Here is a 14,919-nt window from a genome sequence, read left to right on the forward strand (position 1 = left end):
TGGCATGACCTTTAAAAGGCGGTTCATGCTTGGAAACCCTCCAATGTGGCTGATTTAAAACAATTATGCAAAGAAGAGTGGGTAAAAATTCCTCCACAGCCATGTGAAAGACTAATTGCCAGTTATTGCAAACGCTTGAATGCAGTTGTTGCTGCTGAGGGTGGTTCAACCAGTTTAGGGGGCAATGACTTTTTCACGTGAGCCATGTAGGTTCACATGGCTCTGCATTTTTGTGTTTACTTGTGAGTTATATTATAAACTAGTCTTTAAGTTTGTTTGATCTGAAATGGCTAGGAGTGACAAAGGTAGGGAAAAAAAATCAAGAAATCGGTAAGGGGGCAAATACTTTTTGACAGCACTGTGTCCCCTATCCTTTGCTTTGGTCCAAGCAGGAGGTTAGTCCTTGGATTTATGTGAAATCTCTCTAACCTCTAAATCTGTCATGAATTTGTAGCCGATATCCATTGGATTTAGTTTGACCAGGTTGCATTAAAATTTATCAGCTGGAATAACTCTAAAGGTAGTCTTGCATGTATTTTGTATAGATATCCACTGTCCCCAGAGATAAAGGTAAATATCAGAATCAAAATATTGGATGCATTACCATCCAGTTTGGTGCTGTCATTCTATCTTTTCATCTACAGACCTGGCAAGAGACCATCTCTTGTTCCCTTTGAATGTTTTGAAGATGTGTGGTTGCTGAAGAGACATTTTATGGAATAAATTACATGTTACTTCTAATTGTTCCTGCTTCAATTTAGCAACCCTATAATGTCCAGTGTTTCCTCTAGGATTTTTTTTTTTTCCCAGCAGCGTGGGCAGCCTCTCCGGGGGGCTGTAGTGGAGTAAACAAATTACACTTGACTGCAGTTTTAACTTTTGCAAACTATTTATTGGCTGGCCAGGTGAAAATGGCTTTTTCCCTTACAATCTATACATCTCAGCCATATACAATGTCAGATAAAGGCTGAGTGTAAAATAATAAAACAATAAAATTAAATTCATTGTTAAAATTATTGTTTTAACAGCTAGCTGTAGAATCAGTGGCAAAGTTTGCATCCAGGCTCAGAACACTGAATTTTTCCTGGCTTTTTCTAAAAGACTTCTGAGGGTCTGCTATAGGGAAATTCTCCCAGAGGTGGCCCGTTGATGCTTAGCAGCATGCATGTTGGAAGGTGATCCCCAATTCATCTGAAAATACAGTCAGCAGTTAATACATCATGGTGTGTAGATATTGGTTTAATGGTATCAATTAGTTGACCCATTTTAGCAGTACTGAGTTGGCACTGGGCCCAATTAACTTAAGCTACCGGTACGTTATGTAACGTTAGCTGGCCATCAATACTTTGTGAATGTCTATTTAACTTGGAAAATCTATGATGAGTTATCTTAAGCTAATAAGTCTACCTTTTCTCCGATAAGTCGCTGCCCTATTTTCCAGGACGGCACTCCTCTGACTCTGACCTGGTGCCTGATGTGATGTCACTTTCAAGGCCATGCTCTCACAAGTAATTAACATAAACTCCAATCGTCAGGAGATTGATGATGAATGATGAATAGTGCTTCATTGTGTTACGCCTCCAAAATTCATTACATGTTTCTCACAAGAACAATGCAAACACATCATATGGTCTCTCCAGTACTGTGGACACACCTTACTCCTTCCTACAGATTTTCCAAAAAGCCTTGCTTTGATTTCACCTATTGGTCATGGTCAAAGAGTTTCACTGACTGATACTACATGTATCAGTTCTTTTAGGGGCAGTTTTGTGGAACAACATTGAAGGACTATATGTTTACATCCACTCTAACACTTGTATACTACACTTACAATATTGCATTCTCAGTAGACAGTTCTTGAAGTGCGGTAAAAACCATTTAGTTGATTCATGTGAATAAATCCATCACTAGTTCCCATGGACAGGCTTAGGAGCATTTCAGGTTGAGGACACCGGCAATTTATGAATCAATTATAGTTAGTTAAACAAATATCTCTCATCATGGAGGGTCAGTGAGCTACATATAAATTCCTTTCTGTGTTTTGTCTTGTTCATGACTCAAAAGCCCTAAACAATCAAAAAGTATCAAAGGTGAAATTATTAATCAAATAATTCAATGCTAGTTTAGTGCATCAATATAGAGAAGTCCCCCAGAAAACCTTGATTGCAGGTTTTGTCAGTTGTCCCTTGATGCAAAGATACTGGTTGTCTGAATGTCTGTTTCCTTTGTGGGCCTTTTAAATATAGTTTGTAAGAGTAACCATCCACAGGGAAATTAGTACAGAGACCTTGGCAGGAAAACCAAAGATCCCTCATCATGTTTGGTCTCAACAAACAGACCTGTGGAGTACAAGAACGTTGCAGTGATCATTGTTCCAATTCCCATATTTTAGAATTGTGAGACATCTGTTCCTTTTTTGTAACCAAGCAAGTGTCTTGCAAACACTGCACAACTACCAAAGAAAAGGCTCAGTGCCAGTTCTCTGATTGGCTTACCAACCTGTTATCAGTAGAGATCCAAGATAGGAGATGTAAAACTGTTGTGTAGCACCACATTATGTAGTAATGGTGCATTGCGTAACATTGTAATAAATGTTCACCGAATTTTGTAATCTGCTATATTTTGTAATAAAAATCTTGAATGCATTTTGGAATCACTTTTTTTAAGAGAACATAATAATTTGGTGCATTATGTAACAAACCATTGAACCTGATGCCTTAATTGTCAGACCAGAGGCAAACAGCTTTAGAGAGGACATTAGAGAATTGCTTTAATAAAATGTCCAGGTTCGGTACACAGGTAGGCAGTCAGCTCAGACGCAAGGCTTAAGAGGACCCAAGAGAAGCAAAACTGCTCGGAGCACTGGGAAAACAAGCACGAGGAAAAACACAGGAAAGCTACTCACCAGGGACGCAGACTATCTGACAAAGACATTTGGAATGAGACCAACGTCCATCCTCTTTCGTTGGTCGCGTATTTATGCGTTTCTAAAAAAGAAGTCAGCAAGGTGATAGGCTTACAGAACAGTACAGTAACGCTAATGTCATCAATCATCAATCGTGAGTGTGTAAGTCTTCTTCTAAACGTCTAAATGAATTGAAAGTGTATAGATTCAGTAAACTTTAGCGGCTGGAGTGATGTGTTTTTTAAGTGCCGAATTTAATTACCGTGCAAACTTTAACTGGACCTATTTGCTATGTAACAAGCTCTTTGACATGATGAATCCAATTACTTAGCTAACATTAGCTGGTGCCACCTGCTATTTGCTTTTTAACATGATAAATTATGTTACTTGGCAATCATTAGCTGGCAATATATGTTATATATTTAACTTGCTTGACACTTACTCTCACACTATATATATCAATTTGCAGACAATGGCGAGAAAGTCTACAGACATCTCTTCTTATTTTAAGAAGAAAGTTAGTGCGGGAGAGAGAGCAGCATCGTGGGTGCAGAGCAGCAGCAGAGGGGAGCATTATCCAGGCCCATTTAATGCTTAAGTTCTTTTTTATTGTCATTAAATTACACAAATATATACAACAGCCCTCAAGAAGTACATTCATACAGACCCCACACCCACCCCAGTCCATCATCCCGTCCGCATATACAAAAGAAAATAAATAAATATATAAATCCCACAATAAGCAAAATTAAAAAACAATAACAACAAAACAAAAATGTTTGTGCTAGTACACGAGCAGTGACAGATTAAGTAAATTCACAAATCAGATTGTTCCAGCTGAGTACACTGGTTTCCAAACGTTACAAAATAGGTGACTACGGTTGTATCTTCCCAGTGTTATTTTTTCCAAAGGAAGGAGTTGTAATATAGAATTCAAAAACATGTCAACAGGCTACTTTTATTCAAGTACTGGGGATATCAAACATTCTTTAAGTTGAATTATCCTCGTGTCTCCACCCGTCAATTACCACTACTACTGCTTTGATGAATAGGCAAGTGGACAGAAATACATTTCATGATACCAGACTTTCTAGCGCAATCCTTCCATGCAGATAAAGTGTTAACAACAGTAAAATATTTATATATATATATATAATATATATAAATTGCATAAGTCTGAATTAATCTCATTTGTAAGAGGAATGTAATTAATTTAGTCAGGAGGAGGACGCAGAGGAACAAGCAGAGGCAGAGCATGATGAGAATACACAAGCACAGACAGGATCAGTAAGAGAGCACAGTGAAGATGAAGAACATCAGAGAGCAGCAGACCAGGAAAAGGAGGAAACTATGGTTGCAGAGGCATGGCAGGACTCAGCCAAAGCAGGTGTTCGACCTATTGCTGGACCACCAGTTGAAGTGATGACTGTAACGAAATTAATCACCAGGCCAAACAGTAATATCACTGGTAACATCATTTGGATAAATATATGATTAAAGCGTGTTTACATTAAGTTACAAGCCCTGATATAATCACTTCTTCTATATGTGTATTGGCAGTTTGAATAGAATTGTGTATAGGCTATTTTTACAGCTGCTATTGATAAAAAAAAATTTTACAATATATTTATTGTTTTGGACATAAAAAAAAATGCAGTTACTGGAAAAGTAACAATGTGAACTTCCCTCCTCCACCCACCCTCGACAGTGTACACATTCAAGGAAAGAAAGAACAAGAAAAATAGAGCAAATAAATAAGTAAATAAACAAATAAATAAGTAAATAAACAAATAAGTAAAAACCCAAACACATACAAGACAAAACAAAAAAGGTAGAAATGAGAATAACCTACAAAATCAATAGTGGTCCTGTTTAGTTATACGAGGCATGTCAGCTTCCACAAGTGCTGTCAATCAAATTAATTCATTAACTTCCAGAAACTGTATAAAAATATACCCATATCTCTGTGAACTTATCTAGTTTCCCTTTGGCAACATAAGTTAATTTCTCTAGGGTCAAGCATGATGCCATTTCTCGTAACCACATTTCAGGTGTAGGGCTGTCCATACTTTTCCACCTCAATGTGATCACTCTCCGAGCCTTAAGCAAGGTTGGATCAATCATGGGTGCAATCTTGCAGCCTGGTGCAAAGTGCTCAGGATAAATACCTAATAAACAGAGCTTTTGCCTCAAGTGGAACCACCATATTAGCCATATGTGAAATCGTGTAGGTTACATCTTTCCAAAATGACATTATTATGTCATTTATGACATTATTCCTACACTTAGTTCAGCTGTCATGGATGTTGGGGTTGTGTCTATGCAGTTTTACTGGTGCCACAAACTGTCATGCCCTCTGCCTCCTAGTCTTCTCCTCCTCCCTGCAGGTTGCAGGTCACGGATTGATGATCATCCTCAACCTGCTTAAGCTCCTTGCTCTAGTCAGTCAACGCTGGATTGTTGACCCTGCTGCAGTTAGCCTGTCTCCAGCTCTTGAAAAGATGGGTATTGTTTATCTGTTCAGTCTGTCAAATTACCAGTCATCTCTAACCTGTTTTCTCCGCTGCCCAGGACCACCTGCAACCTTCAACCAGCCTCCAGCCTCCTGCACTCCTGTTTGGCCCTGCCTGCCTGCCACACTACCCCAACCATCACCTGCCCTTCATCTGGCCCGCACTACTCCCCCTAATAAAACTCCTTATACCCATCAACCGCCTTCTGTCTCTGCCTTAGAGTCCGCAACGCAAACGTTCTGGATAGCCACTTGTATAAGTTTTAGTGCTGTGTTTATAGTCCTTGTTTGTGCCTTTAAGCAAGCATTTCCCATTAATTTTCTGTAATGTCTATTTCTAAGTCATTTCTCCATGCATTGAGTCTACAGTGGGAATTGTCCTTTGATTTGGATCATAACACCATACAATACTGACAGCTAACCTTGAGCATCCCCATTACTTGCAGTAAACTTCTCTATAGCTGATATGAAAGGTCAATCCAGGGAAAGGGTTTGTGATTTTTATGAAGCTGATTTATTGGTATATCATATTTACAGACCAGTTGATTCCCGTCTATGTACAGGTCATTTGTTTGACATAAACCTCCATTGCCCCATTGTTTAAATCCACCATCCACTCTACCTGGTACAAAATTATTGTTACCCCATATTTTGGAGAACTGGGAGAGAAGCATGTGCCTCATGCTAAACAGAGAAAGTATTTTTAACAAATAGGTTTTTTGTCTGTTTCTTAAGTTTTTTGTTTTTTTTTTTACATTAGTAGAATACATATATGACTGAATAGTTAGGACTGATGTTGTAGTACATTCAGTAATTAGCCATGCTGGAGGATGGAAGCAGAGAAATAAAACATTATGTACACAGCTGTGGTGCCCAGTAATACCATTGTAAATTAGGGACTTGAAGTACAACGCCATCATAGGGAAGATACAATAGGGAGAGCTGCAGTCTTGGACACCTCTTACTTCATATAAAATTTGAGAACAGCTTTCTGAGTTTACAAAGAAAGGATTGTGAAAGTGGGAGAGGGATAGATTGAAATAAATGAAGGAACTTCGGCAAAATTTATATTTTAAGAATATTAATGCAGCCTAACATGGAGATGGGCATAGGCATCCATCTGTTCAGAGATTCAGTAACAGACTGTACTAAAGGATCATAGTTAGAGGCAGCAATATTTTCAATTTCTGGAACAATATTGACCCCCAAGTATGTAAAACCCTTTTGAGAAGCTGAGAAAGGTGTGGTAATCTGTGGGCTTTGTCCCTCATTCTTACTCAAAAATATAATAGTGGATTTAGAGTTATTAACCTTATATCCAGAGAATATCCCAAACGATTGTATTAGATTCGCTGGTGTTGGTATAGATAATGCCAGATTGGACAAATAAATAATAATATAATTTGCAAAAAGTGAAATTCAGTTTCCAACCCAACCCTATTTCCAACCCAAGAATTCTTGGATGCTGCCGAATGGCCAGGGCTAATGGCTCAATAGCAAACAAAAACAACAGTGGAGATGGGGGAAGCCTTTTTGCGTGCCTCTGTGTAATTTGAATGGTTGGGATATCTGATTGTTTGTCAATATGTCAGCTGTTGGATTTGTATATGGAAGCTTCAACCATTTAACATAACTGTCACCCAGTCCAAATCTTGCCAGGATCTCCATCAGGTATTTCCATTCAATCCTGTCAAAGGCCTTTCCAGCATCCAGCGACAGTTTTGCAGTATCTTTAGCCCCACGCTTTTCATATATTTAATACTCTGCATATATTCTGAAATGCTTGGCATCCTAGAGCAAATCCAATCCAGTCATCAGGGATCAGAGATGAAACATACTTTTCTAGCCTCCTTGCTAGGGCTTTACAGAGTATTTTTGTGTCGCAACACGTAAGAGATAGAGGATGATGAGATCTCCTTTCTATAGGTGGTTTGCCTGGCTTTGGGATCAGGGTGATTAGCGCAGTTCATACGGATAAGGGTAGCATTCCTGTCTCATATGCTTCCTCAAACATTTTTAGCAGAAGGGGGATCAATTTGTCTGTGAACAATTTGTAGATTTCTATCTGTTATTGATAATTACTATGGAACTAGGCCAACTATTTTGTTATTTATAACACTAATAACCAAAAACATGCAGCAACAGGCACATGAAACAATTGAAATGTGACGCCTGATAAAGCAGGGATATAGGGATACAAGATACAAGGGATAATCATCTCATCAGTTTGGACGGCATTACTTTGGCCTCCAGCTCCACTGTAAGAAACCTTGGAGTAATTTTTGACCAGGACATGTCCTTTGTCCCTCACATAAAACAAGTTAGTCGGGCAGCTTTCTTCCACCTGAGAAACATTAGGAAAATCAGAAACATCCTTTCTCAGGATGATGCAGAAAAACTAGTCCATGCATTTGTAACTTCTAGGCTGGACTACTGTAACTCATTACTATCTGGATGTCCAAACAAATCTCTAAAAGGCCTTCAGTTAATTCAGAACGCTGCTGCACGAATATTAACAGGAACTAGGAAAAGAGATCATATATCTCCCGTGTTAGCTGCTCTTCATTGGCTGCCAGTAAAATATAGAGTAGAATTCAAAATCCTTCTTTTAACGTATAAAGCTCTTAATGGCCAAGCTCCATCGTATCTCAGAGAGCTCATAGTTCCTTACTGTCCTAGCAGGCCACTCCGCTCTCTAGATGGAGGTTTACTTGTGGTTCCTAGAGTCTCCAAGAGTAAATCTGGAGGCAGATCGTTCAGTTATCAGGCTCCTCTTCTATGGAACCAACTCCCAGCATCGGTCCGGGGGGCGGACTCTTTAGTAACTTTCAAGACCAGGCTTAAAACTTTCCTGTATGACAGAGCGTACAGTTAAAAAGTCCTCTACTCTTTAGGTATGCTGCTATAGGCCTAGGCTGCTGGGGGAAGGACTGAGCTTCTCTCTCTCTCTCTCTCTCTCTCTCTCTCTCTCTCTCTCTCTCTCGCTCTCTGTCTCTCCCTGTCACCCTCTCTCCCTCTTTCTCTCTAACTCCCTCCTTGCATGCGCTGATAAAAACCATCCTTCTTAAAAAAAAAAACAACAAAAAAAAACCAAAACAGTTTCACCCAGTTCTAAGCATTTATACTGCATTTACTAACCATGTTCTGCCAAAGTCTCTGTCTCTCCCAGTTCCTCTCCTCTCTCTCCCTGTCCTCATCCTGCAGGTGGTGACTCATCTCCATCCCATGTTCCTGCAACACCTGCTGGTCCCATATAGCATAAATTCTGTATTACAGCTCAACTCCATGAACTTCATGCAACAACATGTTCCTGCCTACACCCCCACCCTCCAATGCCTGCCTGCCTGTCTCTCTCTCTCTCTCTCAACCCAACCGGTCGAGGCAGATGGCCGCCCCCCCTGAGCCTGGTTCTGCTCGAGGTTTCTGCCTCTTAAAGGAAGTTTTTCCTTGCCACTGTTGCCAATTGCTTGCTCATCGGGGGATCTGTTGGGTCTCTTTAAATAAATTTATAAAGAGTTTGGTCTAGACCTGCTCTATATGTAAAGTGCCTTGATGTAACTTTGTTATGATTTGGCGCTATACAAATAAATCTGATTTGATTTGATTTGATTTGACAAGTATTTCTGTACTTGAGCACTGTATTTCAGTTTGTATGCCAGTGAGCCATAACAATAACATCAACAAATGTACATGTAATGCATTTTTAGGTTTTTAATTTCGGGGTATATTATATGTAACATATTTTAGTGTACATATAAAGATGCAGCAACAGTCCAATAAATCAAAGCCGTATTGAAGATAATTGGGGACAAAACTTGGCTTGTTCCTAGTAACAACATAATTGTAATGGAGACCAGGGGTTCCATGACTTAAGAGAGTAATTGATTGTTGTATTTATGGATACAAAAAACACAGTGAAATAATAGGCACACACATGTTAGTGGTGAGATTTATTGAAGATATTTGCTGTGTTATGTGGAAGTTCCAGGTGGGGGTGCCTGGGAAGCACAGGACTGGCCATCCTGCCTGTGTAAAATGAAAACCCCAGTGTTAGTCATGAAAAATGTCTGGAGGCGTCAGATGAAACCAAAATAGAACTTTTTGGTAAAAACTCAACTCGTATTTGGAGGAAGAAGAATGCTGAGTTGCATCCAAAGAACACCATACCTACTGTGAAGTATGGGTGTGGAAACATCATGCTTTAGGGCTGTTTTTCTGCAAAGAGGACAGGACAACTGATCTATGTTAAGGGAAGAATGAACGGGGCCATGTATTGTGCGATTTTAAGCTAAAACCTCCTTCCATCAGGGAGAGCATTGAAGATGGGACGTGGCTGGGTCTTCCAGCATGACAATAATCCCAAACACACCACTTGGGCAATGAAGGAGTGGCTCCGTAGAAAGCATTTCAAGGTCCTGTAGTGGCGTAGCCAGTCTCCAGACCTCAACCCCATAGAAAATTTGTAGAGGGAGTTGAAAGTTTGTGTTGCCCAGCAACAGCCCCAAAACATCACTGCTCTAGAGGAGATCTGTATGGAGGAATGGGCGAAATTACCAGCTACAGTGTGTGCAAACCTGGTGAAGACTTACATTTGACCTCTGTCATTGCCAACAAAGGGTATGTTACAAAGTATTGAGTTTTGTTATACTTACTTTTGTTATTGACCAAATACTTATTTTTCACCATAATTTACAAATACATTTTTTAAAAATCCTACAATGTGATTTCCTGGATTTTTTTTTCTCATTTTGTCTCTCATAGTTGAGGTGTACCTATGATGAAAATTACAGACCTCTCATCTTTCCAAGTGGGAGAACTTGCACAATCAGTGGCTGACTAAATACTTTTTTGCCCCGCTGTACACTAGAAAGAAATGCATACAGAAATACAAAATGCAGATGCAGGTGAACTAAATATTTTTTGTGATGTTTTAATACAAATTGTGAGTTGTGGACACAAACATTTAGAGAGATTTAGAGAATACATTTTGAGAATACAAGGCAGCACGGCGGCGTAATGTGTACTTGCACTCGTCAGCACTCATGCACCTGAATTCTGTAGTAGTTGAAATGCTATTTTTGGTAGAGAGCAGAGCATTACAGTAATCCAAACGACAAGAAATAAAAGCATGCATCAGCACCTCCGTTTTGGCGAGAAAGAGAAATGGGTGGACTCTGGCTATGCTTTTAAGATGGGAAAATCCTGTTTTTGTTATATTTCTGATATGTGGAATAAAGTCAGAGCAGCACGATGACGCAGTGGTTAGCACTGTCGCCCCACAATAAGACGGTTGCGGGTTCGCTTCCCGGCCTGGGTCCTTTCTGTGCGGGGTTTGCATGTTCTCCTCGTGTCTGCGTGGGCCTCCTCTGGGTATGCCGTCCACTGTCCTTGCTGTGATTGCATGATTGACTTGACCAAGAGCCTGTCATCTTCTACATCTTCATCATGTCAGTGACCACCATCTTCTTTCTCTCCTTAGCAGATGCTTTTGACCACAGCTTCTGAGCCAAGCCCATGTCCTGTCCGCTGGGTTCTTTCCACAAGTTCCTGGTGCTTCAGCCTGGATATGACGTTGTTTACACAGCCTTCCACGCTCTTCCCATCTGAACCCTGACCCCAGCATTCCTGATCATTTGACTGCCTCAGTCCAAGCACCAGCCCGGTCTTCTCCAACTTGTACCCAAGACAGATGCTCTTTAAGGGTAGTTGCATTGCAATTTCTCCAAACAAAACAGCATCCAAAAGGCATCCCGACAGTCCAAGCCACTTTCTAATGTAGTTGTTGGCTGTGGCATCCAGCTTGTGACTGTTGTTGATGTCATCCCATTCATCTTCAGTGGCCACCAATGAGGCACCTTTCCCACCACCAATGAGGCGCTGAGTGCAGGCCTCTCCACTCCACAGTGTCAGCGCTGTCAGCAGGGTGAGGACAGCCAATGTGCTGCTCCCTTTGGGGGCACTTTGGCTATGGATGGCCGACTGGCTGGCTGGCTGGCTGCCTGGCTAACTGGGGATGGAGGATTTGATGGAGGAGTCAAACTCTCAGCCTTGTTCCCTCCCTTCCTCCCTCCCTGCCTGCATGGCTGGCTGGCTAGGGCTTGCTGGATAGCTTGGGATGGAGCAATGATGAAGGAGGCATATTTTTCTCTCTGCAGACCTCTTCCCTGCAGGCCTCAGTGCATTGGGTGTCAGCAGTGTGAGTACAGCCAATGCACACTTCCCTTTGGGGAGACTTTGGCTGGGGATGGAGCAGTGATGGAGGAGCCACACTCCGAGCCTCCTGCACTCCCTGCGTCACTCCCTGCCTAGCTAGCTGGGGATGGACCAGTGATGGAGGAGGCACCTTTCTCTCTCTGCAGGCCTCTTCCCTGGGCACAGCGCATTGGCTGTCAGCAGTGTGAGGACAGTCAATGGGCTCTTCCCTTTGGGGAGACTTTAGCTCGCTGGCTGGCTAGCTGGGGATGGAGCAGTGATGGAGGAACCACACTCCCTCCCTGCCTGCCTTGCGGGCAAGGGAGCAGTGATGGAGGAGCCTTTGTCTCTCTGCAGGCCTCTTCACTGGTCGCAGCGCATTGGCTGTCAGCAGGGTGAGGACAGCCCATGTGCACGTCAGTTTGCGGACACTTTGTGATCCCCCCACCCACCACCAAACAGGCACATTTCTCACATGTCTGCAGGGCTCTCCACTAGGCACATTCAGAGCCAAACTTTGGCTAAAGGGAAGAGTGCAGGCCTCTTGTTTATAAAGGTTAGACTCTAATCTGGGTTTTGCCTGCCACATAGTTTTCACGTCTTGTCCTCTGTTCTCAGTTCTGCTTCTTCTGCTTAAATAAATAGCCATTTCTGCTTCCCTGAGACAAATTTAAGGAACTGCCATTTGTCTTTTTGTGTTTTATTATAACCAGCTCCCATGATAAAAACCTTCTCAGCAACAGAAACGTTAAAAAGATTAAAAACCAATGTTAGAGCTCAGAAGATCTCCATGAGACAACAGGCTCATCTGACATTTACTCTTAACAGCTGGATTAGGACCAGACATAAAACCATTTGTGGAAGCAGCACTGTGTGAAGTTTTCAAGTTTTTTCCAGTTTCTTACCCAGTCTCCATCTCCACACTGTGGAGGGCCTGTCACACAGTCTGACCTTGTAGATGCTTTTCATACAGTTTGTACATAGCCTTCTTTTGTCCTCTTTGTGCAGAGTCAGTTTCTGTGGTTTGTTGACCATCAGGAGGGGGCTGGTCAGGTCTCCCAGCCCTGGGCTCAGGAAGATTTCTGGGTAGGGATCCGCAGCTATGGGCTCTCGCCCCCCCGATGTACTCCATGAGGAGTCTTTTCTCTTCACCAGTGGCACCAAAGCAGATTTCAATCCCAGCAGAGAGCCCAGGGTCTCGGCATCATTCAGCACCAGCCCCACTGCATCCACCAGCTGTTCCAGGGTCAGGATCTTTGACTGGAGCAGCACACCCTTCAGACCAGGTGATGTGCTGCAATTTGGATGCTGTCTGGTCCTGTTGTTCAGGTTCATTCAGAAGCCAGTGCAGAGAGAGAAAAAACATCAATCCATCCATCCATCTTCTACCGCGTTTCCATTTCTGGGTCACGGGGCTGCTGGAACCAATCCCAGGCAACATTCTGGATGAGAGGTAGGATGCACTCTGGACTGGCCGCCAGTCCATCACAGGGTCCATCACAACACACAGACAAACAGAAGAGAAGAAGAAGAAAGCCTTTATTTTATTTATTTTATTGTCATTGTTACACACTCTGAGAGAATCACAGACACATACAATTGCACACACAATAAAAATGTTTCTCAATTTACACTCTGAAATAGACATGTACAGAAAAGGCACAGGGCCCCACACCATGCACATGCTGCCCCCCACCAGACAGTGCCTCTTGGAGCAATTTGGGGGAGAACGATACTTTGCTCAAGAGCACCTTGGCAGTGCCCGAGAGGTGCCAGTCCACACTTTGGCTGGGCTGGGATGTGAACTCAGGTCCCAACCCACTGAGCTGCTGCCGTCCCCAACAGACACAAACAACCACTCATACTCTCATTCAGACCTACGAACAATTTAGAATCACCAGTTAACCTAAACATGCATGTGCATACATGGTGGCAGATACAAGGAGTCAGGGAGAACATGCAAACTCTGCACAGAAAGGACCCAGGCCGGGAACTGAACCGGCAATCTTTTTACTCTGGGGCGACAGCACTAACGCCTATGCTGCCGTGCTGTGAGAAAAAACATTCCAAGACTTAAAAATACTATGATAAAATGGAGGGAACTCACTAGAAACTTTTGGTCTGTTAAAAATATAGATCTTTATCCAACCCCACTTGGGGACCCCAAAGTTGCACGCCTAAAGATGCAGCTAGCCACATCCCTCCACATCAGATCTGCCAGACCTGTATTTTGGTACAAACTGAAGCCTAAAAGTCACAGTCCGGCTAGCCCGGTGGATGAGGCCCTGTCACCCCTATTCTCTGGCTACAAACAGTACCACCTGTGGCATCCAGTGTAGACCATCCCAAAAGAATTCCACCTTTTTCTTCTGTATATCTGCTAATAAAATTGGGGGAAGATTTACACAGGTTAGCAGTTGTGCTGCAGGTGGGATGCTACCAAGTTATTTAAAACCAGAACTCTACCTCTCATGGACATCTAAGGGAGCAGTCACTTCCGTTTTTGCCTCTATTTTCTCTGTCACGGTCTCCCAGTTTTTCTCCACGACATTTTGTTTCCTTTAATATATTTCCAAGAACTTAAAACCATCTTTGATCCATTTGAGATCTTGGGAGAAAACTGGGAGACTGCCACACCAATCACCAACAGCAAGGGCTTCACTTTTTTTCCAGTTCACATTTGCTGTTGATGTTATGTTAAAATCATTCACAATATCAGCTAAAAGGTCTGCACTTCCCTTCTTTCTCAATAAAAACGATCATCAGCATCATCAGCATAAGTGATAAAACCATGCTTCCATTACAACCAGGTAAAACCAAACCTTGAAGGTCTGGAGTATAACTTGTTGAGAGAAAGCTCTTTTTTTTACTTTGAGGCTTTCAGTACAGCCTCAATTTTCTGTGGACTCAAGTTCCATTATGTCGGTTTCCAGAACCCTCATAGATCTGGTGATGTCTCGGATGGCATTAAGAGTGTGCTGCTGAGTCTGCCCCCCAGACCAAAACTGGAAGATGGATCCATAGAAGAGGAGCCTGATAACTGAAAGATCTGCCTCCAGATTTACTCTTAGAGACTCTAAGAACCACAAGTAAACCTCCATCCAGAGAGCGGAGTGGCCCACTAGGGCAGTAAGGCACTATGAGCTCTCTAAGATATGATGGAGCTTGGCCATTAAGAGCTTTATATGTTAACAGAAGGATTTTAAATTCTATTCTGAATTTTACTGGCAGGCAATGAAGAGAGGCTAACACAGGAGAGATGTGTTGTCCTGTTAATATTTGTGCAGCAGCATTTGGAATCAACTGAAGG

This window comes from Echeneis naucrates, chromosome 11, assembly GCF_900963305.1.
Source record: "Echeneis naucrates chromosome 11, fEcheNa1.1, whole genome shotgun sequence".
Taxonomy (NCBI): Eukaryota; Metazoa; Chordata; class Actinopteri; order Carangiformes; family Echeneidae; genus Echeneis; species Echeneis naucrates.